Genomic DNA, 24,583 nt, shown 5'->3' with positions numbered 1-24,583 from the left:
CTGCCTTGCAAATGCCACTTGCATCCAGCCCCACAAACAGAGGGACTCTGGCACTGTGGTCTGAGAGGTCAGGAGGAGTCTTTTCTGAGGAGATGACAGTGAGCTGAGATTGGAAGACCAGTAGGAGAGAACTAGATGAATCGAATGAAAAGGTGCTCCACGTATAGAGGTGGGTGCAAGCTACTGAAAGATAGCCTTCGTGGGGGAAATAGCATATCATGTTCCCCTTTGGCCCAAGTCATGACTTGTCTGCATGTCTGCCTCACATGAGGTGGGGGGACTGAAGGATGTTTTTGGAGATGTCTTCTGAACCCTGATCCTTGATATATACTCTGATTCCATACTTGTTATTGAATTTTGCAATAGGAAATTTAAACCACATGCTGTTTATTTAAAAATTTCTATTAAATTTTCATTTGACTTGCACTTCCAAATAATAAACCGAATGTTGCTTAGTTTAATTTTCAAGTTGATGAATCTTCATTTCCTGTTGCTAATTCAAGTCACTTAAAGTGAATTTTGATTAATCTGCGATAGGAAGTTTTGTCTTTCTTAATTGAAAACACTTTTGAACCAATAGCATATTGCACTAAATTACTCAGGAAATGGCAATGCTAGGGCTAAGAAAATCTTTATTTTTGTATTTTTATAAAAAATTATCACAGATTTCAAAGGATTAATTTCTCCAGACTCTTACTGAAAAGAGCTATTGAACTCTCAGTTGACTACAAATGATTTATCTCTGCTAATTAAAAATAAAAATCTTCCTGGCTTCCTGGTGTCAATGTGTGCAGTTCCAATGATGATCATGCTCTATATTTATACAGGGGCTAATATATCACTTGCACATATTTTTGTCTTTTTAAGCTTCCCAGCATCACTTCACTGGTGGTTGATGTGGAGGGGATGATCTGGAAGGATGATAAATTAAGACTGTCTCTCATTTTAAACCATAACATAGGTATGTAATGAATCAGAGCTGAAACACAATCATCTTGAAAGAAAAGATTGCTGGGTTGAATGTTAGTTCTGCTTTTAGCTCTTTGAGGAAATGTAACACTGCTTTCCACAATGGTTGCACTAATCTACACTCCTACCAACAGTGTGTAAGTCTTCCCTTTCCTCTGCAACCTTGCCAGCCTCCGTTGTTTGTTTGTTTTCCACTTTCTAATAGTAGCCATTCTGACTGGTGTAACATGGCATCTCATTGTAGTTTTGATTTGCATTTCTCCAATGATCTAATGAAGTTTTTTTCCCAGAGGAATATAAATCACTCTACTATAAAGATACGTGCACAAGAATGTTCATTGCAACACCGTTTACAATAACAAAGACAGGGAATCAACCTAAATGCCTATCAGTGATGGAATGGATAAAGGAAACGTGGTAATATAAACCATGGACAACTATGCAGTCATAAAAAGAACAGGATCATGTCTTTTGCAGGAACATGGATGGAGCTGGAGGCCACTATCCTTAGCACATTAATTCAGGAGCAGAAAATCAAATACCACATGTTCTCCCTTATAAGTGGGAGCTAAATGATGAGAACTCATGAACACAAAGAAGGGAACAATAGGCATGGGGTCCGTTTTAGGAGGAGAGAGAGGAATAGAAGCAGTAACTATTGAGTACTGGGCTTAATACCTGAGTGATAAAATAATCTGTACAACAAACCACCATGACACAAGTTTCCCTATGTGGCAAACCTGCACATGTACCCCAAACCTAAAACAAAAGTTTTTAAAAAAAAGAAAGAAAAGATTGCGCTTTTCTCTCTTAAGGTGTTAACTTAAGAAAGAATGTCTGTGCCAATCAGGTGAAGAATAAAATCTAGAGTCCTCACTAATGCCTGCATTTTCACTCCTGCGTGGTCTGGCTCCCACTTACTCCTCCAGTTGATTTTCTGCTACTCTTTCTCTCATGTGCTTGGCCCCAGCTGCACAGACCTTCTTGCTGTTCCTGCAACACACACAAGGCTTGCTCTTGCCTCAAGGTCTTTGCAAGTGCTGTTCCTTCTGCCTGAAGGCTCTTCCCTTGATACTCTCATCATAGCTTATTCGCTGGCTTCCTTTAGCTTTGCTCAAATGCACTTCTTGAGAGAGGGCTTCTGGACCAGCTCAAAAAGCATTCCCAGCACTCGTTATCACTTTCCATGTATAATTTGTTTTCACAACACTGATCATCAGCTGATGAATTTTATACATATACAATTATATATATGTTATATATAGTTTACTGTATGTTTTAGATCCATTTTGTGTTCACAGAAAAATTAAGAGGAAGGTACAGAGATTTCCTATATGCCCCCTTCCCTGACACATGCACAGCCTCCTCCATATCAACATCCTCCATCAGTGGCACATTTGTTACCATTGATGACCCTACGTTGGCATACCCTCATCACACAAAGTTTTTAGTTTATCTTAGGCTTCATTCTTGGTATTCAGTCTATGGGTATGGATAAATATATAATGACAAGTGTCCATCATTTTGGTATCATACAGAGTGTTTTTACTGCCCTAAAAACCCTCTGTGCTCTACCTATGCTTCCCTTCTTCCTCCAACCCTTGGCAACCGCACCCACTCATCTTTCTACTGTCTCTATAGCTTTGCCTTTTTGAGTGTCGTGAAGTTGAAATCATCAGGTATGCAGTCTTTTCAGATTGGCTTCATTCACTTAGCAGTACACATTTAAGTTTCCTCAGTGTCTTCACAGCTTTATGAGTCACGTCATTACTTTTCAGTGCTGAATAATATTCCATTGTCTGGACAGTACCAGAGTTTATTTGTCCATTCACCTACTGAAGGACATCTTGGTTGCTTCACAAGTTTTGGAGCATAAATGTATTTTTCTCTTGATTTGTTTATTTGGTCTCTCTTTTCCCATCCCTCCAGCATAGTGACTATGCCTATTCGTATACTCTTATATCCCAATGACTAGTATACTGATTGTATATAATATGTGCTCAAAAATATTTTATTGAATAAAGAATTGAGGAAGGAAAGTAAAAAATACAGAAAAGAGATCAAATGAATGAGCACTAGAAGTAACTATAATACACTGTATAGGAAGAGGTATTCCCAGATCAAATAACTCAATCTGTCCAGTCTTGGCAGCAAGGACAGTGAGTGCCTAAAGACATTGCTTCATTAGGGACTAAGTGTGTGGACAGAATTTCTATTTAAAGAAGGATATCATGATCAAAGAAGATGACAGCAGGAGAGAAGATATTTGCAATTTCTAAAATGAGGAATCAGTGTCTGGAATCACTAGTGCCTTTGAGTCAACAAGTAGAAGATGACAATCGCAAAAAGGAAAGACAGACAAAGGACACAAACAGGCAATTTACACAACAGGAATCCCAAGGGCTAGCAAGTGTAAAACATGTTTAAAACTGTTACTAATCAGAGAAATGCAAATAAATCTTCAATGAGTTGTCAGTTTATAAGAGTAGACTTGAAAAAATGAAGAGGTAGGATAATGGGGCTGTGAAGGCAAAGGGACCTTTGTCTGGTGCCGGTGGCAAGATAGACAGATGTGGCCATGGGTTTAGGTGTATATCACATCCAGCAGGGGCAAAGAAAGGAGAATTTATCCTGGTGGAGAGGAGCTGAAACGAGCCGGCCGCCATTGGTAGAAGTGTGAGTAGGGAAAGTGTGGGGGAAGCTCACCACTCAGGGCCAGATGTATACATATGGCCCCAGATCAATCTGAAAAGCAGTGCTTCCCCTACAAAAAAAGTAGAAAAAAGACTGAGGTCTATATCGCAATACGAGTTTAATAAGAAATAGCATAGCTGGCCCATTTAATACCCAAAGCAGATAATTTTTAACACCTCTTTCTCCAATACAACTAAAATAATTTTCATTAATAATCAAGAAATGAAATGAATAATAATGGCCAGAAAAGAAACATAGACAGTAAAGGTTTTCTTCTACTGAATTTTGTATAATTATGCTGATTAAAAATTAAAATAAAATAAATATTATAGTACAAACAGGAACTAAAAGTAGATTAGCATGTTTAAATTATTTAAACAAAAAAACCCATATACTTGCATATTAGTCTATTACAGTAATAGATAATCACATTACAGTTTCTGTTTCAGAGCCTTAGCTTCTACAAATTTGTCATTAACTTCATCAAAATAGCAGTACCAGAAAAAGTCATCAATCCATCTTCACTCATGAAGGAATAATATTTATCCACTTTATTTTTGAAAAGTTTATTTCACATGAAACAGCAGGTATATGCATAGATAGAAAAGATTTTAAACGTGAGAATAAATTTGGCAATGAATCATAAACATTCCATTCCACAATAAATTCCAGAAATTTCAGAGGCAAATGGGAACTCCAAGTGGTTTTATATAATGACAGAATAGAAGTAACCCAATTTCTGTTTCTCCATTTTTGCAATCACTGTGCTATTCTTGGTTAATTTGAATCTAGTGTCCATACCTTAATGAATTTACTTTCAAGAGGAATGTGTGTAGCTAAAGCTGTGTCTGCTGGGGGCTGATTATAATAATAAAGAATCCTCCAAATCGACTTCAATGTGCAATAAAATGTCTATTCAAGGATAAGTAATAGAAATGTGCTAATTTAAAGCTCATATGTACATTACTAAACTCAACAGAAGTGATTAGAACTTAGACTCCCATAAAAAGATATTCTTGAGAGAGGTGTATATCATCAGTGGCATTGCTTAGAGTTGCTGTAACAGTGATTTAAAAAGCATATTATCTCTTAATGTCATTATTATTTTTAAATTCTGCAGACAAGGTACTCCCTTATTGGCTGCTTATGAGGCAGGTTGCTACCATTGCTCCTCTCTAGGGACATGCTGTTTATAAGCAAAAAACAATTTATGTGGGACCTGCAAAGAGGCTTGAGGGAGAGGTGTGGTAAGAAAAAAAGGGATTTCCAAAAAAAGTGGATGTCCAATTGTTTCAAACACATTTGTGGAGAAACTATCCTTCCTCCATTTCTTTGCCTTTGGACCTTTGTCAAAATCAGTTGACCACTGTGCCCCTGGCTAGAGAAACAGCCAAATTGACCTGCCCCTTGAGAAAATGTCCCCAAGCCATGGAACCACCACATGTCCATCCCTGCAGCTGGAGACATAGCCTGGTGGCCCTGCCCCCAGTGAGCCAGTTCTCAAGTCAGCCAACACACCATGCACTGCACCCCTAGCCAGAAAAACAACCCAGCAGTCCTGCCACCGTGTACACATGCATGCCCCTTGCCTATGAACCAATTTAGTAAGCCCACCACTGGCTAAGCCACAACACTGCCACCACAAACTCCTATAGCCTAGGTCACTGAGGCACTCGCAAGCATCACTAACATAAATTATAGCTGAAGAAACTGCATGAACATTGCATTGCCCTGTCTTTCCAGAACCAAAACCAGTGTACCTTACCCAGCCAATACCCTAGGATCCATCTACAGGAATAAGTCTTTATGAAAGCTATTTTATAAAACTGGAAGAGGTAACTATTCCATTAGATGAGTGGATATCAACATAGGGATACAATAAACACGAAAAAGCGAAGAAACAGGATACCTCAAAGAAGCATAGTTATTATTTAGGAACAGAGGCCTAAAGAAATGAAAATGTAGAAAATGCCAGGGAAGTATTAATAATCAAAAATAATAATCTTAAGGGAACTCAGTGAGATACAGGAAAATACAGGTAGACAATTCAAGGAAATCAGGAAAATTAATGAAACAAGAAATTCAACAAAGGTAGATATAAAATACCGAACAGAAATCTTGGAGCTGAAGAATTTCACGAAGGAAATAAACAATGAAATTAAGAGCTAAGACTAGATAAAGCAGAAAAAAAGAATTTCTAAATGTGAAGACAGATCTTTTGAAGTAACCAAGGCAGACAAAGAAGAAAAAAAAAGTCTACAGGACTTATGGGACACCATAAAGCAAACAAATATTCACATTTTGATAGTTTAAGAAGGAGAAGAGATAAGAAAGGACTTAGAAAGCCTATTTGATAAAACAATATCTGAAAAGAACCTCAAATCTTGGGAGTTAAATGAGCATCCAGGTTCATGAAGTTTAAAAGTTTCTAAATATATTCAATTCAAAAACTTGCACCCTGGGGCACATTATAGTAAAATTGTCAAAAGTTAAAGACAAAGAAAAATTCTAAAAACAGAAAGAGAAATGCATCAAGTCACATATAAAGAAATGCCCATTAAACTAACAGATTTCTCAGCAGAAACGTTACAGGCAGAGAGAGAATGACATGATATAGTCAAAGTGCTGAAAGAGAAAAAGACTTACAACCAGTAATTCCACACCCAGAAAAACTAACCTTCAAAAATGAAGGGAGAAATAGTCTTCTCCAGGAAACAAAAATGGAATTCATTACCACTACACTGGCCTTACAAGAAACACTAGGGAGACCTACATCTGGAAGCAAAAGAATGGTATCTACCATCATGAAAACACACGAGTGTGTAAAACTCACTAGCAGAACAGACACATAAAGAAGAAAGAAAAAGTAGTTAAAATGCATCACTACAGAAAACCACCAAACCGCAAAAATAAACAATAACAGAGGAAGAAAGAAACAAAAAATATGCAAAGACATCAAAATACAAATAACAAACAGAGTAAGTTCTCACCTATCAGTAATAACCTTTAATCTAAATAGAACACATTCTTCAATTAAAATATATAGACTGGCTCAAGAAATTTTTAGAAAATCGAGACCCACCTGTCTGCTGCAAATCAGTAATGATTCTATACATCAACAGTGAACTGGCTGAAAAAGAAATCAAGAAAGCAATCCAATTTACAATAGCAAAGAAAAAAATACTTAGAAGTAAATGTAACCACAGTAGTGAAAGATCTCCATAAGAGAAACAATAAAATATTGATGAGCAAAATTGAACACAATAAAACAAAACAGAAGGACACTCCATGTTCATGGATTGAAATGATTAATATTGCTATAATGACCAGGCTACCCAAAACAATGTACAGATTCAATTCAATCCCTATCAAAATGCCAATGACATTCATCACAGAAACAGAAAAAACAATCCTAAAATTTCTTTGGAACCACAAAATACTCCAGGTAACCAAAGCAATCTGAGCAAAAAGAGTAAAGCTGGAGGTATCACACTACCTGACTTCAAAACACACTACAAAGTTATACTGAAACAGCACAGTAATGAAATAAAAACAGACATGTAGACCAATGGTAAAGAATAGAGGACCCAGAAATAAATGCAAAACAATTGTTTGGTAGTCTTTTGGTTTATCTAAGTATAAGATCATATTATCTGTGAATGGGATGATTTTACTTCTTTTTTCTCCAACTTGAATGCGCTTTACTTTTTTCCTCTTGCGTAATTGCACTGGTCAAGACTTTTAGTATTGTGTTTAATAAAAGTGGTGAAAGTGGGCTTTCTTATCTTTTTCCAGATCTTTAAGAAAAGTCTTTTGATGTTTTCCCCATTCAGTACAATGTTGGCTACAGGCTTGTCATCTACAACCTTTATTATTTTGAGATATGTTTCTTCTATAACCAGTTTGTTGACAGGGTTTTTATTATAAAAGAATGATGAATTTTATCCAGTGCTTTTTCAGCACCTACTGAAATTGGCATATGATTTTTCTTGGTTCCATTAATGTGATATATTTCAATAATTGATTTGCATATGTTGGGCCATCCTTGCATTCCTGGGATGAATTCCTGCTTGATTATGGTGAATGATCTCTTTAATGTGTTGTTGGATTTGTTTTGCTAGTATTTTGTTGCGAATCTTTGCATCTATGCTTATCAGTGATATTGGATAATAGTTTTCTTTTTCATTGTGTCCTTGTCTAGTTTTGGTATCAAGGTAATAATGCTGGTTTTATAAAATGAGTTTTGAAAAAAAAAAAAAACCCTCCTCTTCAACTTTTTGGAATAGTTTGGGAAGAATTGGAATTAGTTCTTCTTTAAAAGTTTGGAAGATGCTTTGTGTTTCTGTGGTATCAGTTGGATCTGTGGTATCAATTGTGGTATCAGTTTTAATTTCTGATTTGATGTGGACATTTTCTCCTGTTTCTCAGTTAGTCTAGCTAACACTTTGTTAATTCTGTTTACCTTTTCAAAAAACCAACTTTTTGTTTTATCTTTTATGTTTTTTTGTCCCGATTTTATTTCTTCCCTGATCTTTACTACTTCTTTTCTCTTCTTTTTTCTTACCCCTGAGATGGAGTCTCACTTTGTAACCCAGGCTGGAGTGCAGTGCCATGATCTCAGCTCATTGCAACCTCCACCTCCTGGGTTCAAACAGTTCTCCTGCCTCAGCCTCCCAAGCAGCTGGGACTACAGGCACACATCACCACCCAGCTAATTTTTGTATTTTTAGTAGAGACAGGGTTTCACCATGTTGGCCAGGATGGTCTCAAACTCCTGACTTTAGTTGATCCAGCCACCTCGGACTCCCAAAGTGCTGGGATTACAGGCATAAGCCACTGTGCCCAGCCACTATTTCTTTTCTTCTAAATTTTGTGTTTGGTTTGCTCTTGCCTTTCTAGTTCCTTGAGTGCATTGTTAGGTTGTTTATTTGAAATTTTTCTACTTTTTTGAGGTAGGCATTTATTCATGTATTGGAGTTTCACTCTTGTTGCCCAGGCTGGAGTGCAATGGCATCATCTTGCTTCACCACAGCCTCCGCCTCTCAAGGTAGGCATTTATTACTATAAACTTCCCTGTGAATACTGCTTTGGCTGGGCCCCAGAGGTGTTGGTATGTTGTGTTTCAATTTTCATTTGTTTAAAGAAAGTTTTAAATTTTCTTCTTAACTTTTTCATTGACCCATTGTTCATTCAGGAGCCTATTGTTTAATTTCCACATGTTTGTGTAGTTTCCAAGTTTCCTTTTGTTATAGATTTCTAGTCTTATTCCTTTTGGTCAGAAAAAATACTTGACATGATTTGAATAAAAAAAAAATTGTTGAGACTTCTTTTGTGACTGAAGGTATGGTCAGTTCTGGAGAATGTTACATACGCTAATGAAAAGAATGTGCATTCAGTAGAAGTTGGGCAAAATGTTTTATAAATGTCAGCTAGGACTATTTGGTTTAGTATGTAGTTTAAATTCAATATTTCTTTATTGATTTTCTGTCTAGATCATCTGTCCAATGCTGGGAGTTAGATGTTGAAGTTTCCTCTCTTTATTGTATTACAGTCTATCCTTCCCTTTAGATCTAATAATATTTGCTTTGTATTTTTGAAAGCTCCAGTGTTGGATGCATAAATACTTAGAATTGTTAAGTCCTCTTGCTTAATTGACTCCTTTGTTATTATATAGCGCCTTTCTTTGTCCTTTTTTTTTTTTTTTTTACAGTCTTTGATTTGTAATCTATTTTATTTGCTGTAAGGATAGCTATTCCTGCTCTTTTTTGGTTTCCATTTACGTAAGATGTATTTTCCCACCCTTTCACTTTCAGTGTATGCTTGTGTTTATAAGTGAAGTGGGTTTCTTGCAGGTGGCATATATTTGGGTCTTGTTTCTTTATTCAGTCAGTCACTATATGCCTTCTAATTGGAGGCTTGAGTCTATTTATATCCAGAATTCTTACTGATAAGTAAGCTTACTACTGCCATTTTGTTGCTATTGTTTTGTAACTCTTCCCTTCCTTTTTTTCTGTCTTACCATCTTCCTTTGTGGTTAAGTGAATTTCTCTGGTTGTATACTTTAATTTGTTTTTTATTTTTAGTGAATCAGTTACAAGTTTTTGCTTTGTAGTTACCAGGAGGCTTACAAAGAAACATTTTATAGATATAACAAATTATTTTGAAGAGATAACAACTTATATTAGATCACAAGGGGAAGAAAAGAAATGACACATTTTAAAAATATTCTATACTTTAACTCCATCTTCTCCACATTTAATTGTATACTGTCCTATTTACATATTTTTGTATTGCCTTTTAGTGGGTTGATGTAGGTATTCGTGTTTTTAATAGATTTCTTACTAAAGTTATGAGTAGATTGCACAACACAATTATAGTGTTAGAGTATCCTGGGTTTGTTATGTACTTAATTTTACCAGTGGATTTTATACCTTTGCATGTTTTGTTTTTGTTTTGTTTTTGCATGTTAGTATTTTTTTCTTTCAGTTTGAAGAGCTCTCTTTAGCGTTTTTTGTCAGATGGGTCTGGTGACAAATTCTCACAGCTTTTGTTGTTTGGGAAAGACTTCTCTCCTTCATACTAGAAGGATAGTTCTGCTGGATATAGTATTCTTGGATGACAGTCTTTTTTTTCTTTTAGAAGTTTGAAAATGTCATTCTACTCCTTCCTGGCCTGTAGGATTTCCTTTGAAAAGTCTGTTGGCTGATCAATTGGAGCGTCTTTATATGTTATTTGCTTCTTTTCTCTTGTTGCTTTTTAAGAGTCTCTACTTCTCTTTTATTCTTGAACATTTGGTTCCTTTATTCTAGGGTTAGTCTCATTTGAGTTGAATCTGTTTGGTGTTTTCTGACCTTTCTGTACCTGGATATTTATTTTTTCCTTAAGTGTTAAAAGTTTTCTGTTATTACGCCTTTGAATAAACCTATCCCTTGTTCTTACTCAATTCTCTTTTGATCACCAGTAGTTCTTAGATTTGGTTTTTTTAAGGTAATTTTTTATATCTTGTAGATGATCTTTGTTTCTTTTCATTTTTTTGTTTTCTCTGTATTTTCAAATAGCCTATCTTCATCCTCACTGATTCTTTCCTCTGCTTGATCCATTCTGCTATTGAGAACCTCCATTGCACATTTTAGTTCAGCAAATGTATTTCTCAGTTCCATGATTTCTGTTTGATTCTTTAGTTTTTTCAATCTTTTTGTTAGATGTCTCTGATAAATTTCTCAATTGCTTTTCTGTGTTATCTTAGACATTTCTGAGTATTCTTAAAACTGCTATTTTCATTTTTTGGTCTGAGAGCATACATATTGCAGTTTCATTAGGGTCAGTTACTGGTTTATTGTTTTGTTCATTTGGGGAGGTCATGGTTCCCCAGTTGCTGTTGTTTTTTATAGATGTACATTTACATCTTTGCATTGAAGGATTGTTTATTTCAGTCTTCTCTGCCTGGGTTATTTTGGGTTTTATTGGATAAGTTTTCCCAGAAATTCTCTGTAATTTAATTGTAGATTGTCTTTTATCCCCCCAATTATGTTGTTGCCTCTTTTTTGGCACTAGATGGTGCCTTAAGCCCAGGGTTGCCTCAGTTGTAGTAAACAACCAGAGTGCTGCCCATTCCAAATGGGGGAAATCTCAAAGGGGACATCCTGGTAGTGTGGGAAGGTTGGCTAGGAGTTTATGCCCAAGGAACCTGGGGAACAAACCTTCCACAGTGTAGTGCTGCTGGACAGCCACTCTAATTTGGCATCTCCTTTGGCCTAGTTACATAGTAGAGCTTCCAGGCCTCGGAATGGTAATACCCCCCACCTTTGTCACTGGCTGTAATCAGGGTTATCTCTCCTTTCAGGCACCCCTGATGCTTCCCATGGGTTAAGACAGGGACTGTTGTCCTAGGGAGCCCAAGTTGATAAAGAAGCTTGTTGTCCACGTCGGTCTCACTTTTTCCATTGTAGAAATGGTGAGTCAGGGAGAAATTTTTCTCATGTTTGGTGCTATGCCAGGCAGACTTGGAGGGAGGGGTGTCATGGATACGGAAGTCCTTTTACTATCTGCTCTGAGTGATTTCACTGCTCTGTTGCCCTGGGAACGGTCTCATTCTGATATTTGAGTTCTGGGATATTGCTGGCAATTATCTCAGTACTGTGTATTTGTTTTTGTTTTTTGAGGAGTGAAACCAGCTTGCTTTTACTCTGTCATTTTGAAATCAAAAGTCCTGTTATACTATCTTGATTATTTTAGTAGTGTTATTAATCCAACTTTATTCTTTTTTTTCAAAACTTGTTTTACCTATCCTAATTCATTTTCCTTTTCACCTGAAATTTAGAATCATCTTGTGTACATATATGGCTGAACTTTGTATTGGAATTGCAGTAAATTTATAGATGTATTTGGGGAAAATTTTCATCCTGATTGTGTTGAGTTTTCCAATCAATGAACATTGTGTATCTCTGCTTTTGTCTAGATCTTTGATTTCTTTCATCTGTGTTTCATAGTTTTCAGCATATAGATCCTGTGAACAATCATAAGGGCTGTTTTTTAACATTCAGTTTCAAATTATAATTGCTAGTGTATAGAAATGATTGATTTTTGTGCACAGTTATTTTTAAATAAAAATATCGTAAGTGACTTTTCTTTATAGACTTTCCGAAGGATTCTACTTTATGTTCATGGAAATTACACTCTTTTCACCCTGAGATTTTATGGGTTGGTGAAGCATATAATTAAATTGTGTAATCATTATAATGTGTACAGGTGGCAGAAACAGGTTGGGAACAAACCCAATCAACTCTTGGTAAGCATATAAATCGAATAGGAGGAGCAAAAGTATGTCGGTGTGTCACAGTAGACTACTGGACTATAGGGATTCAGCATGGTCATGAACAAATAGAGTAAATAGAAGGTCAGTCAATTAATCTGGGGAGTCAGCTAAGCGAAGGTCATTTAAGAGAGCTTCTGCTGAAAGATCTACATAAAAGAGACAAGAAGGCAATAGAAAGGCCCAGTTCCTATGATTGCATTTAAACATAAAACTAATGCTATATCCTGAGAATGTAAGAAACATATTTTATACTCATCACAATATATCTACTGAAGGAGCACTTATAAAGAAGGAAAAATGGCTATTATAATCATGTTTTTGAAAAATATTTAATGATGGTAGGAAAGATCTTAATTATAATACTAAGTGAAAAAAATCTTAAGGAGCAAAAATGTTATATACAGTATAATATTACTGCAATTATACAAAATGTATTTTTATAAGAAAGATGAAAAACACATCAAAATGTTTATAATAATTATGTATGGCTGTTGGGATATGGTTGGCATTTATTTACTTGTTTTTGCTGTTTTTACATTTTTACAGCTGTTACAATGGCTATGGGTTATTTTTACAATCAGAAAAAGTGTTATTTTTAAAAGAAGAGGGATTCTTCTTTCTATACTTTATTTGCCTCATTGAGATATCTGACAACAATATCCTCATTGTTCTCTTGAGTTGTAATGAAAAACCATTTCAGGATTTTGGCATTTCCCACAAATTTCCTATGCCTTTTAAGTAACCAAGCAAGCTGCAGTAGTTTCTGCCATTTGATAAATTTACATTAATGATTATGACAATAATTGTACAGGCTTTGCAAAGCTATTTATTTAATAAAATCATCACTATAAAGACTTTAAGGAACTATAAGCAGGGGTCAGGGTCAACTTCATGTTTGTCCTCTTCACAGTCATCCAAGTCTTTAATTTAGCTAAGGTCACAAGCCCCATGTGGAGCGTCAAACCAGAAAACATTAAACACAGTTATTTCACTCTTTCTCCCCATTTCCTTGCATAGGCTAACCTTAGAGTTTGTTGGCAGGTGCTAGAGTTATACACAAAGTTCCAGATCACTAGCTGGGGAATTTGAAAAGAAGGTGCAGAACATCACACAGAATCTAAGGCTATTCTCTCTGCCAGTTAGTGGTTCTTTTCTGTGTCAGTTTTCTTAGATGAGTGGTTCTTAACCTTTCCTGGATCATAATATTCTCAGTCATTTTATGTAGACACTCAAATTTCCCTAAATTCTTACATCAACAAATCCATTCCCTCCCCCAAATCTATTACCAATGCACTGGGTTCATTACAGGCAAGTGTTTCACATCAGTCCCCCATGGGTGGCCTTAGCTCAGGCTCCATCTTCTCTCACCTTCTGTGCCACTAACCTCCAAAGTGGGCTTCCTAACTGTAGTCTCCTGAGGGGCATCCATCTTCCATACCAACACACTCCAGCCATTTTCCTGAAAGCAAACCTGGTCATGCCCTCCCTCACTTGAAGCTATTCTTGATGAAGCCCCTTCCTTTATTTTCTGTGGCTAAGGGGAATGCGGTGGTATTCTACCAACTTATAATATCACAACCAGGCAGAGGAGGTCAAAGGATAGAGGACAATTTCACATGCTAAGTGAGCGTGCCTTTCTTTTTATTCTCCCCTGTAGAGCAATAATAGTTGGCTTGAGCTGTGTTTCAAATAGGAGAATAATTTGCAGGGAGTCATTATGTGTCTCTCCAAGGATCACTCTTCCTGAGACAGATCCATCGATCTACTCAGGGATCAGGCTCAGAAAAGTGAGCCACAGTGATGTGGGCCACATCTGTGAATGCACCAGGGAGCCCCAGGAGCCGGGTGGTAAGAAATGTCATAAAGGGGGTTGGAGGAGGATAAGCTCCGGGAGGAGAAAAGTGGAGAAATGCTCACGTTTTAACAACGGTTCTCAAACTTGGCTGCACATCAGAATCACCTGGGGAAGTCTGAGAAATCCCCATACCCAGGCCCACCCAACCCTATCAAATCAAAGTCTCTGAGGTGGGACCAGGGGCCTGAATTCTTTTAAATCTCCAAGGTGATGGCACTGTGTGGAAGGTTTGAGAGTCAGTGTCTTAGACGATTTGGGTTTGCCAGAAGGTTTCTGGATGGAGCCTGGGTGCTGACCCTTTTACTCTAACTGGTTAGAGTGGTAGATGAAGCTCCACTCATCTAGTGCTAGATCTTTTGGAGATTTATTTTTAAAAGCCACTCATTATTCCTCTCCCCATTTGGCAAAAGCATTTTCATTCATTTCCTTTTTGACATCCATTACATTTTAAAAAATTATTTAGTCCTATACTGGACAGTCTGTAGCAAGTCCAGCCTGCTCTGCCACTAGTCAGTTGGATGCCAGGCCTCAGTTCTTTTCCAGGGAAGCAGGAAAAGTTAGAATAGGCCATCTTTAAGTTCCCTTCATCTCTTTAGTTTTAGAATTTAGTCCTCTACAACTCTGTCTCCATTTTTCTGAGGCTGTTCTGAGCCGCCTCTGCCCACATCCTTCTGGCTGATCTCCAGCCACAGCTGCTTGCCTCATGGCCACTACTTCCTGCTGGATGTCCACAGGGCTGGGGTGGTGGGCAGGGAGGGAGTGTGGTGATGGAAAACCAGGATGACCAACAGCACTAAATCCCCTAAGGTGGCATTCCTTTTTGAGGAACCGACCACTCCTCTACACAGCAGCTGAGATGCAGGAGTTCCTGTTTCAACTCCCCACCCTGCTGGAGGCTGTAAGGCAGGGTGTGGTCAGCTTTTACTGGAGAACATGAAATAGCAGGAAACGTCACCTACAAGGCACATTAATCACATTAGCTTGGAAAGCTGTCATCTGGGATTCAAAGTCACACGTGTGAGCACAGCACTTCTAGGCAGCCCGTTTCCACAGCCCTGCTGCCCATGCCTTTGTTTTAGAAGACCAGTCTCTGCAGCTCACTGCTGCTGGAAGGACAACTCACGTGATCACATGTTGTGTACACAGGCATTCACATGCATAGTAAAACCAGGTGAGCTGAAGTCATTTTGGCCAGACTGAAGTCAAGCTTCTGAAAACATAAACTGGTTGTATTTCTGGGCCAGTGCTGACCCTGGAGGTGGCGTGTCGATGAGGCCAGGAAGTTATTCTATTTTCTGGTGGGGGAATACTTGCTTGTTCTTTTTTCTTTTCCTACAGAAAATGCGGCCATTACACACATTTAAAAAATTACATTTGGGCTTTGTGGCATAATAAGAAATGTATAGATATTGGTCACTGCTCCTGATTCCTGACACAGAGCCATTAAAACCCTTGTCATTTCCTGAGTGATGGGGGGCTAGGAGAATATTTTGTCCTAATATTTGGTCTCTGACCCAGTTCCCAGCACAGAGCTCTGAAATCCCTTGGACTTTCCTGGGTGACAGGAGCATCTTTCATTCTAACAAGGTGACTCTTGGTGGACTCCCGTGTAGAGTTTGTCACCAGAAAGAACAAGCCATGATGAGAAGCTTGGAACATTCAGCCTCACTCTCCATCCTTTGGGTAGAGGAGTGGGGCTGGAGATTTAGCCAAAAATTGATCATGCCTATGTCATAAAAGATCTACATCATAGATTTTTCTATGTCTATAAAAATCCCTAAAGTGGAGGGTTGAGAACTTCCAGATTGATGAATGCATCTATGTGCCGGGGGTGGTGCATCTCAACTCCATGGAGACAGAAGTGCTTGTGCTTGGGGCCCTTTCAGACCTTGCCCTCTGCATCTCTTTATCTGGCTGTGTATGTGTATCCTTTGTAATATTCTTTATAATAAACTGGTAGGTGAATATAAGTGAGTATTTCCCTGACTTCTGCAAGCTGTTCTAGTAAATGGTCAAAACTGAGGAGGAGGTTATGGGAACCTCCTATTTGTCACCACGTCAGACAGGAATTGTGGGTAACCTAGAGACCATCACTTGTGATTGGCATCTGAAGTAGGGTGAGGAGTCAGGAGGAACTGAACACTTAACCTGTGGGACAAAATGTCCATGTGCTAATCCCAAGTAGATGGTGTCAGAATTGAATTGAATTATTGAACACCTAGTTGGTGTCTGAAGAGAATTGGGGAACTAGTTGGTGTGGGAAAACCCCACACACATTTGGTTACAGAAGTGTTCTGTGTTAAGTGTGAGTATAAGGAAGGAAACAGGAGTTCTTCTTACAGGCTTACATTTAAGGAATTATCTTTCTTGAAAATGATATTGAAGTCAGCAGTGTCTGGGAAAGTCTGGAACATAAAGTGCTTCTGAGTCAGGATCTTTTGTGTCATTAAAATGAGGCACTCTTTAGGGAGGGAACAACCTACTTTTAGGTGAGGGTCTTGGGGAGACTTTATTTTGGAGCCATTTGTGGGCACATGAACTTGACTTTCAGATCTCTGGTTGGGCAGGAACAGCTCCTTGCTAGGGGCTACTGAATGAACCTCAAGGATAAGTGAAGTTGAGAGATCTTAGGCCACATCAAAGAAGCGGAAAGGACACAGAGCCTTCCTCCCTTCTGGGAGACAAGGGCACCGGAGGCCTTCCTTGCTTTTATAACAATGCATATCTATTGCGTGAGGATTCAAAGGGCATTTTGTCCATGGTTGATGCTAAAAATATACTTGTAGGAAGAAAGGAAAAGGGGGAAAGGGAAGATGTGATAAAAGGAAAAAGAGAAAAAGGGATAATTCAAAGTACTTGAAATAAAAATTTTGGTTTGCTCACAAAAGAAGTAAAAAGCAGTATCTAGAGAGCAACAGCACAAAAGAGAAAACAAGCAAATATTTCTGGATGTTTCTTTCTCACCGTATCACCTTGAGTACGTTATTTCACCACTCTGAGTCCCAGTTTCCTCGTCTGTATAATGAGTCTCTCTTTACAGGAATTTTGTGAGGATCAACAAACAAAAAAGCTCTGCTGATTCGTGATGATGCTGATGCCAAACACCATGCACACTCACCACAACCTAAAACCTTTTCTAAGAGCTTCACATGTATGATCTCATCTAGTCTTCAAAACCGAACTGTGAAGGAAGTTCCTTCCTCATTTGAAAGAGAAGACTGAGGCACAGCCCCTCAGCTAAACCAACGAGTGGCGTGCTTGGATTTGAACCTTGCTAGTTGCTCTTGCTCCTCAGTCCCTCCCTTCCTCACCATCCTATGTTGCAGTAGCTCCTCTTTCTTGTCTTTTTCTTCTTCTTCTTCTTTTTTTTTTTTTTTTTTTTTTTTTGCTTTTTGAGACCGAGTCTTGCTCTGTCACCCAGGCTGGAGTGCAGTGGTGCCATGTAGACTTGCTGCAACTCCACCTCCAGGGTTCAATGGATTCTCCTGCCTCAGTCTCCCGGGTAGCTGGGATTACAGGTACAGGCCACCATGCCCGGCTAATTTTTGTATTTTTAGTAGAGATGGGGTTTCACCATGATGGCCAGGCTGGTCTTGAACTCCTGACCTCAAGTGACCCACCTGCCTCAGCCTCCCAAAGTAGCTCCTCTTTTGACTATTTCACAGGTGAGATGCTAATTCTGACAATTCGAAAGAACTTTGGTTGTCTAAATTGGGCTCTATGCAATTGGGAAGTATCACTGGATTTGACTTATCTAGGCTCAGTTCATTGTTAGCAAACATAATTGAGACACACTGAGATCTTGTGATCCAAGCCTGAGAACTACAAACATTAAATCCACAAATGTATTTCAAAGTTCAAATTTTACATTAGTAAAACAAGGAAATGTAAGTGTCATAACACAATGGCAGCTTTCCAAGAATGAATACTTTTATTGGTGGGGAAAATTGGCCTTTTGGGTCACCTTACTTTAGCTCTTCAAGGAAGTACAACTATATAAAGTTGACCTTATGTTATGATATTGAACAGCTGGGCTATGGAATATTTTAAACCAACGTTTAAAAATAATCCCGTACAGTGGGAATTGATGCAATCCTAAGGGGAAAGAGAGCTTTGGAGGAATGTCTGGCTTCCTCTTGGCTTGAAACAGACAGGCAGATCTTGTCTACTCTGGTTGGTTTTCTAGCATTAGGACATTATGCAAATGGATCGGGGCCATGTATCCTGAGAGAGAAAGTGGTTCACTGGAAATGTTTTGGCAATCACAGATTCTTCCAGGTGCCTGCCTGAGAATCATTTTCTTACTTTGAGAATTTTCTTCCAAGTGGGCACAGATGACAGAAGTCTGGACTTGTTTGGAAATAAATAGGATCCTGTCAGTTCTCAGACATTTTTAAAATATCTACCTAACCCCAGCCTTTTAGCACCCCTATAATAATCATATTGATTTCATACTTCTAAGTTTGGGGATGTTAAAACAGGAATGACTTGAAACCCTTATTGTAGAATTTACTGTTTATTTCTGGTATCTCCTAACCTGGGTTAACATGGATTCTGATGAGAATAATTAAAAGTGAATAGTTTAACCATGTTTAGAAGAGTATTCATTTATTAGACATGCTGCTAAATGTGTCTAATCTCACAGAGATTCATTACTCTTTCTTAGTATTTCTCTTTCTCACGCACACATTCACTTACAAGTTCAGGCTGTCTTTTTTTTTTTTTTTTTTTTTTTTTTGCCATTTTCTTACTGTTGTTTTGCAATCGTAATAAAATAGTTTACTAGGTAGCATTTCTCTGGAATCAGTGTTGAGCTGAGAACTGACTTGAACATGAATCATGATAATGTATCTTACTGTTTACATAGCAATGAAGATTATCAAGATGAATGGAGAGGAGCCAACCACCCTCTTTATTCATCACAAAGTCATTCAGCCCTGCTATTTCTCATGCTGAGAGATTTATTGGTAATTTTGCTGCAGATAAGTTGTCTTGAAGGGAGCAAAAACTTTCAGGAATTGAGGTGCTTCTGAATCAGAGAAAACTATGATACATCATTAACTCTTGATACTGAATTATATAGAAGAAATGCAAAAGGCTCATAAGCACTTAGAAAAACAGTAATCAGTGTGTGTTGATTATCTCAGCCACAGATTACCTTCTTTTTCCACCACACATTTCCAGGGGGATTTGCACTATATTTTCATATTTAACATTGGGGAAAAGTGTGTTATAGGTGGTGTGGACGTGTATTAGCATATTTCAAGATGGTTTATTTGGGCTTTTTTTTTTAAACCTAATAAATCCAGTTCATGTGCACACAACACCACACGTTTGCTGTTTTTGAATTAAATTTCATTTTAATTCTTCCAATCAGTCAAAACATTTGGAAAAAAAAAAACATGAAAGTTTTGAGCTCAGGAGAGGTTTTGGTTATCATTTTTTTACATGGATCTTAGGTCATTGAGTAGATCATAGGAAGACATTTGCTAATGAAGATGAGACGTCAACTGTCCGATATAGTCATCAATCAAATGTCTGGCTCAGAATCAAGACACAGACCCTTCCATCTCCCTACCTGTTTCCCCAGCAGACCTGCAGCACCCCAGATGGTGTTCTTGGACTATTTTATAAATGTTTAATTCATAGAAGTCTACTAATGATCTATTATTTGATACTAGTGGCCAACCTTAGAATTTGGTGTGTAGTTTCTGCAGGCCACAATGAATGATTTCTGACAAGAGGTTGTTGTGCTGAAAGAGAAAGAGCAAAGAAAATCTTTCAGAACAATTAGTAGGTTAAGTTACTTGGCTCCCAGTTTGAGATTGAGAAATAATTTTTTAAGTTTTTTCTCTGTCCCATTCCCTCTTTGTGACCTAAAAAACCCCCCAATAGCCAGAGAATAAAGGCAAAGAGCAAGAGGACTCCTTGAAAGTGCTTCCCCAGAGCAATTTATCAATTGCTAACTTGGTAGGAGGCATGTGTGCTTTGCACAATCCACTCAACCTGACATCGAGAAACAGGGACCAGATGTGGAGCCAGGGTTTGGGCTCAAGTGCTTAGGTGGCTGGTTGTGCACTTTCCGTTGAGTCCAAAAGCAGCCTGCTTGAGGAAGTGACCAAGTTGACTGCTCAATCTTGATGTCTATTTGAGAATTTATTGGAAAGACTATGGGCAAATACACTTTGTCTGAGAAGCTGTTCTTGTACAGCGGGTTGGAAAGACCCAACTGGAGTGTCATTTTCCGTGATCTGATCATTTTATATGCCTTCCTCCATGAATAGGAATTTTCAAAAATCACTGGCTACTTCCAACTGCACAACCAGGTGTGCCACTAACTCACCTTGACACTTGGCCAGTCTGATTGTCTTTGGCCTTGTTTCCTCAGCTGTAAAATTCAGAGGCTGGACTAGAAAATTCTGCTCTTGCTCTGTGCTTCCAGCATTTCCTACCTTCTATTACACCAGCCAAGAATTCTTGACAAAAGCCCAGTGCTCTGGCTCACCTATCCCCAGCAGCTTCTTTGCCTTTCCATTGAGAAGCTTTGGCTTTTAAGCCTGAAACAACATACCAGATGGTAATGCTGCTGGATCATCCGAATTATCCATGGCTCCTTACTGCTTGCAGAAAACAAATTTCCTCCATTGTCATGTAAAGTCCCATGAACTGACACCCCACCCCCAGCTTTCCAACCTTATCTTTATTCTTCTTCCTCCAGACTGGTCTGCTCTTGTTGCCCTAAGCACATTACAACATCTCTGTCTCTGCCTCTTTGATTTCAGTAATCTCTGATCCTGGAATCTTCCTTTCCCGACCCGGTAGGGTAGCACTATGTGACCCAGCCCCACCTTGGCTTCAGTAGAGCTGCTGTTGACTCTTGCATTTATTTATAACGCAATTCCAACTTTTATTCAAGCGAAAAGATTCAAGACAAAAGTTAGTTTGGAATTCAGTAAATATAATGATTATGGACAAGCACCAGCTGTTGGCTCTTTCCCAGAATCTCTACCTAAGAAGCCAGAAGATATTGATGGTTCCCAGAATCTAGTGCAAAAATCATGAGAAGGCCTTAGGAAGGTGAAATAGAGTGGTTCCAGGTGCAGTGGAAAACACAGAGTGAGAGAGAGCCTGGTATTGAGGAATGGATTTTGAGAAAACGTTCTAGTTATATCTCTCCACCTCCGGCCCTCCCCCTCACCCACATTACTACTCATACTTTTATGGGGAAATGGATGGTAAGGAAAACAGCAGCAGCTGCAGCTTAGAGCCAGCCAAAGGCAAGAGGCGAAAATTAGGGAAGGCCCAGAGACTGGCTGAGTAAGGAGTGAAAGAGTAACAACAGTGACAGGATCAGGAGGATCCTGAGAATTCTTTTTTTCTTCATCCTGAATGCCACTCCTGTGTTATCAGTTGCATTCCGTCTAGCAGATCTTGGAAGACAGATCTACCTAGCAGCAAGTTTACCTGTAGCAAATAAGTGGGGAGGAGTTGCTGAACCCAGATTGTAAAGCCAGAAGATCCTTCCAAGTCCACATCCCTTTTACTCATTCTGAAATCCAGAATGTATTTAGAATTAGAAGTATTTACTTAGGGGTATGGGCTTTTTTTTTTTTAAAACTCAGGGGCTGGCTGGGCACAGTGGCTCATGCCTGTAATCCCAGCACTTTGGGAGGCTGAGGCAGGTGGATTGCCTGAGGTCAGGAGTTCAAGACCAGCCTGGCCAGCATAGTGAAACCTCGTCTCTACTAAAAATACAAAAAATTAGCTGGGTGTGGTGGCAGGTGCCTGTAATCCCAGACACTCAGGAGGCTAAGGCAGGAGAATCGCTTGAACCTGGGAGGCAGAATTTGTGGTGAGCTGAGATCGTGCCATTGTACTCCAACCTTGGCCACAAGAGCAAAACTCCGTCTCAAAAAAAAAAAAAAAAAAAAAAAAGTCAGATTTATTGAGCTATAATGTGTATAAAATCTACTTGTTTTCAGTGTTCAGTTGAGTTTTGAGAAGTGGGTGTATTAGTATAACTACGCTCACAATCAAGACACAACAATTTTTTCAGTTCAAAAAGTTCACTAATGACCCTTTACAGAATTCCCCTACCAATACCCCACCCTAGTACCTTTCCCCAGAAAGATAGATCTGTTCTCTATCACCATCGTTTAGCCTTTACTACAATTTTATATAAATAGAATCATATGGTAGTGAAAGAAGTAGTCTAGTCATACTTTCACTAAGTATGACGCATTTGAGATTCATCATTGCATTGAATGTATCAGTCGTTTGTTCTTTCATGTTGCTGAGGGGTATTACATTCCATGAGTATCCCAAAAATTGCTTAGTCATTCACTGGTTGATGGACACTGGAGCTGCTTATAGTTTTTGGCTATTACAAATAAAGCTGCTATACACACTCATGTACAGTATTTTCTTTTTCTTGGGTAAATGCCTAGAAGTAGGATTGCTGGGTCATATGGAAAATGTAGGTTTAATTGTATTAGAAAGTGCTAAACTGTTTTTCTAAAGTGACTGTACCACTTTGCAGTCCCAACAGCAATGTTTGAGAGTTTCAGTTGCTCCATATCCTAGTCAACACTTGGTATGGTCAGTTTTATTTTATTTTTTAACTTTAGACATTTTGGTAGTATGTATTAGTAACATATGGTTTCAACTTGCATTCTTTTTAATAACTAATGATATTGTGGATCTTTTTGTGTATTTTTTTGCCATCACATATTTTATTTGGTAAAATTCCTGTTCAAATTTTTTAAAATATTTTTAATTGGGTTCTTTGTCTTCTTATTCTGAGTTCCAAGAATTATTTCTATATTCTAAACATAAATACCTCATAATGTATATGTTATTCAAATATTTTCTCCCAGTCTGTGGCATGCATTTTTATTTTCTTAACAATATCTTTCAAAGTTTTGAAGTTTTTTATTTTGATGAAGTTCAATTTCTGTTTTTTCTTTTATGTTTATACTTTTTTGGGCCATATCTAAGAAATATCTGCCTAACTTCAGGTTACAAAGATTTTCCCCTATATTTTTTTTCTAGAAAGTTTATAGTTTTAGATTTTACATTTAGGTATTTAACCTATTTTGAATTAATATTTTTATATGGTGTGAGATAAGTATCAAAGCTCATATTTTTCTATATGAATAGCTAGTTATTACAGCACTATTTGTTGAAAAAAAAAATCCTGTTGTTTCCCTATTGAAATACCTTGGCAGTTTTGTGTATGGTCTATTTCTAGACTTTCTATTTTGTTCCACTAGTCCATATGTTTATCCTTACACAATGACCAAATTGTCTTGATTATTGTAGCTTTGTATTAAGTCTTAAAATTAGGCAGTGTAAGTCTCCCAACTTTGTTCTTTTTCAAAATCGCTTTGACTATCCAAGCTAGATTTTTTACCTTTCACATAAATTTTAGAAGCAGTTTGTTAATTTATATCTTAAAAAATTTGAAATTTTGATAGAAATTATATTCAATCTGTAGGTCAATTTTGGGGGAAATTGATATCATAACATTAAAGTCTTCCAATGCACGAACATGGTGTAGCTCTCCATTTAAATTAGGTCTTTAATTTCTTCAGTGACTTTTCATAGTTTTCAGTGTACAGGTTTTTTGACCTCTTTTCTCAGATATCTCATGTTTTGGATGCCACTGGAAATGCATTTTGAAAATTTTGACTTCTAATTTTTTTGTTGCTAGAAGATAGGACATGCAGGCAGATAAGTATAAAGGACTGACATTTTTAATGTTTGAAATAACTGACTGCAGAGGGTCTAGAGCATGCATTTTCAATGGGAATAATATTGTTCCCAAGGGGATGGAAAAATCTTACTCTTTTAATGTCTAAAGCATAGACATACATTTACATGAGCCAATACATAAAAGTGTATACATTATATCTGCCATATTAAAATCTTATGCAATGGAGTAATTATTAAAAAATTGTTTATAATACTCCTTAGGGGAGCAATAATTTAAAAACCATGGGGAAACATATGATACTAAAAGAATACAAGTACTTTGTGTACTTGGGCACTTAATCTCTCTGAATTTCTTATATATTGATCACATTCAGGCTTAATAAATAGATTTAAATAAGACCTAAGTCAAGACCACATGACTCCAGAAAAGATTAGTTAATACAAATTATAAACAAATTTTAAATGTTGAGCAGTAAGAATTTTAGGTCGGTGAATGCTGGATTTTGTTGTATTCCTTTAAAGAGTGTTGGACTGTG

Source organism: Rhinopithecus roxellana, chromosome 4 (genome assembly GCF_007565055.1).
Source record: "Rhinopithecus roxellana isolate Shanxi Qingling chromosome 4, ASM756505v1, whole genome shotgun sequence".
In the NCBI taxonomy this organism is placed as follows: Eukaryota; Metazoa; Chordata; class Mammalia; order Primates; family Cercopithecidae; genus Rhinopithecus; species Rhinopithecus roxellana.
The sequence above is the reverse complement of the archived record's forward strand: the minus strand, read 5'-3'. Positions refer to the sequence as shown.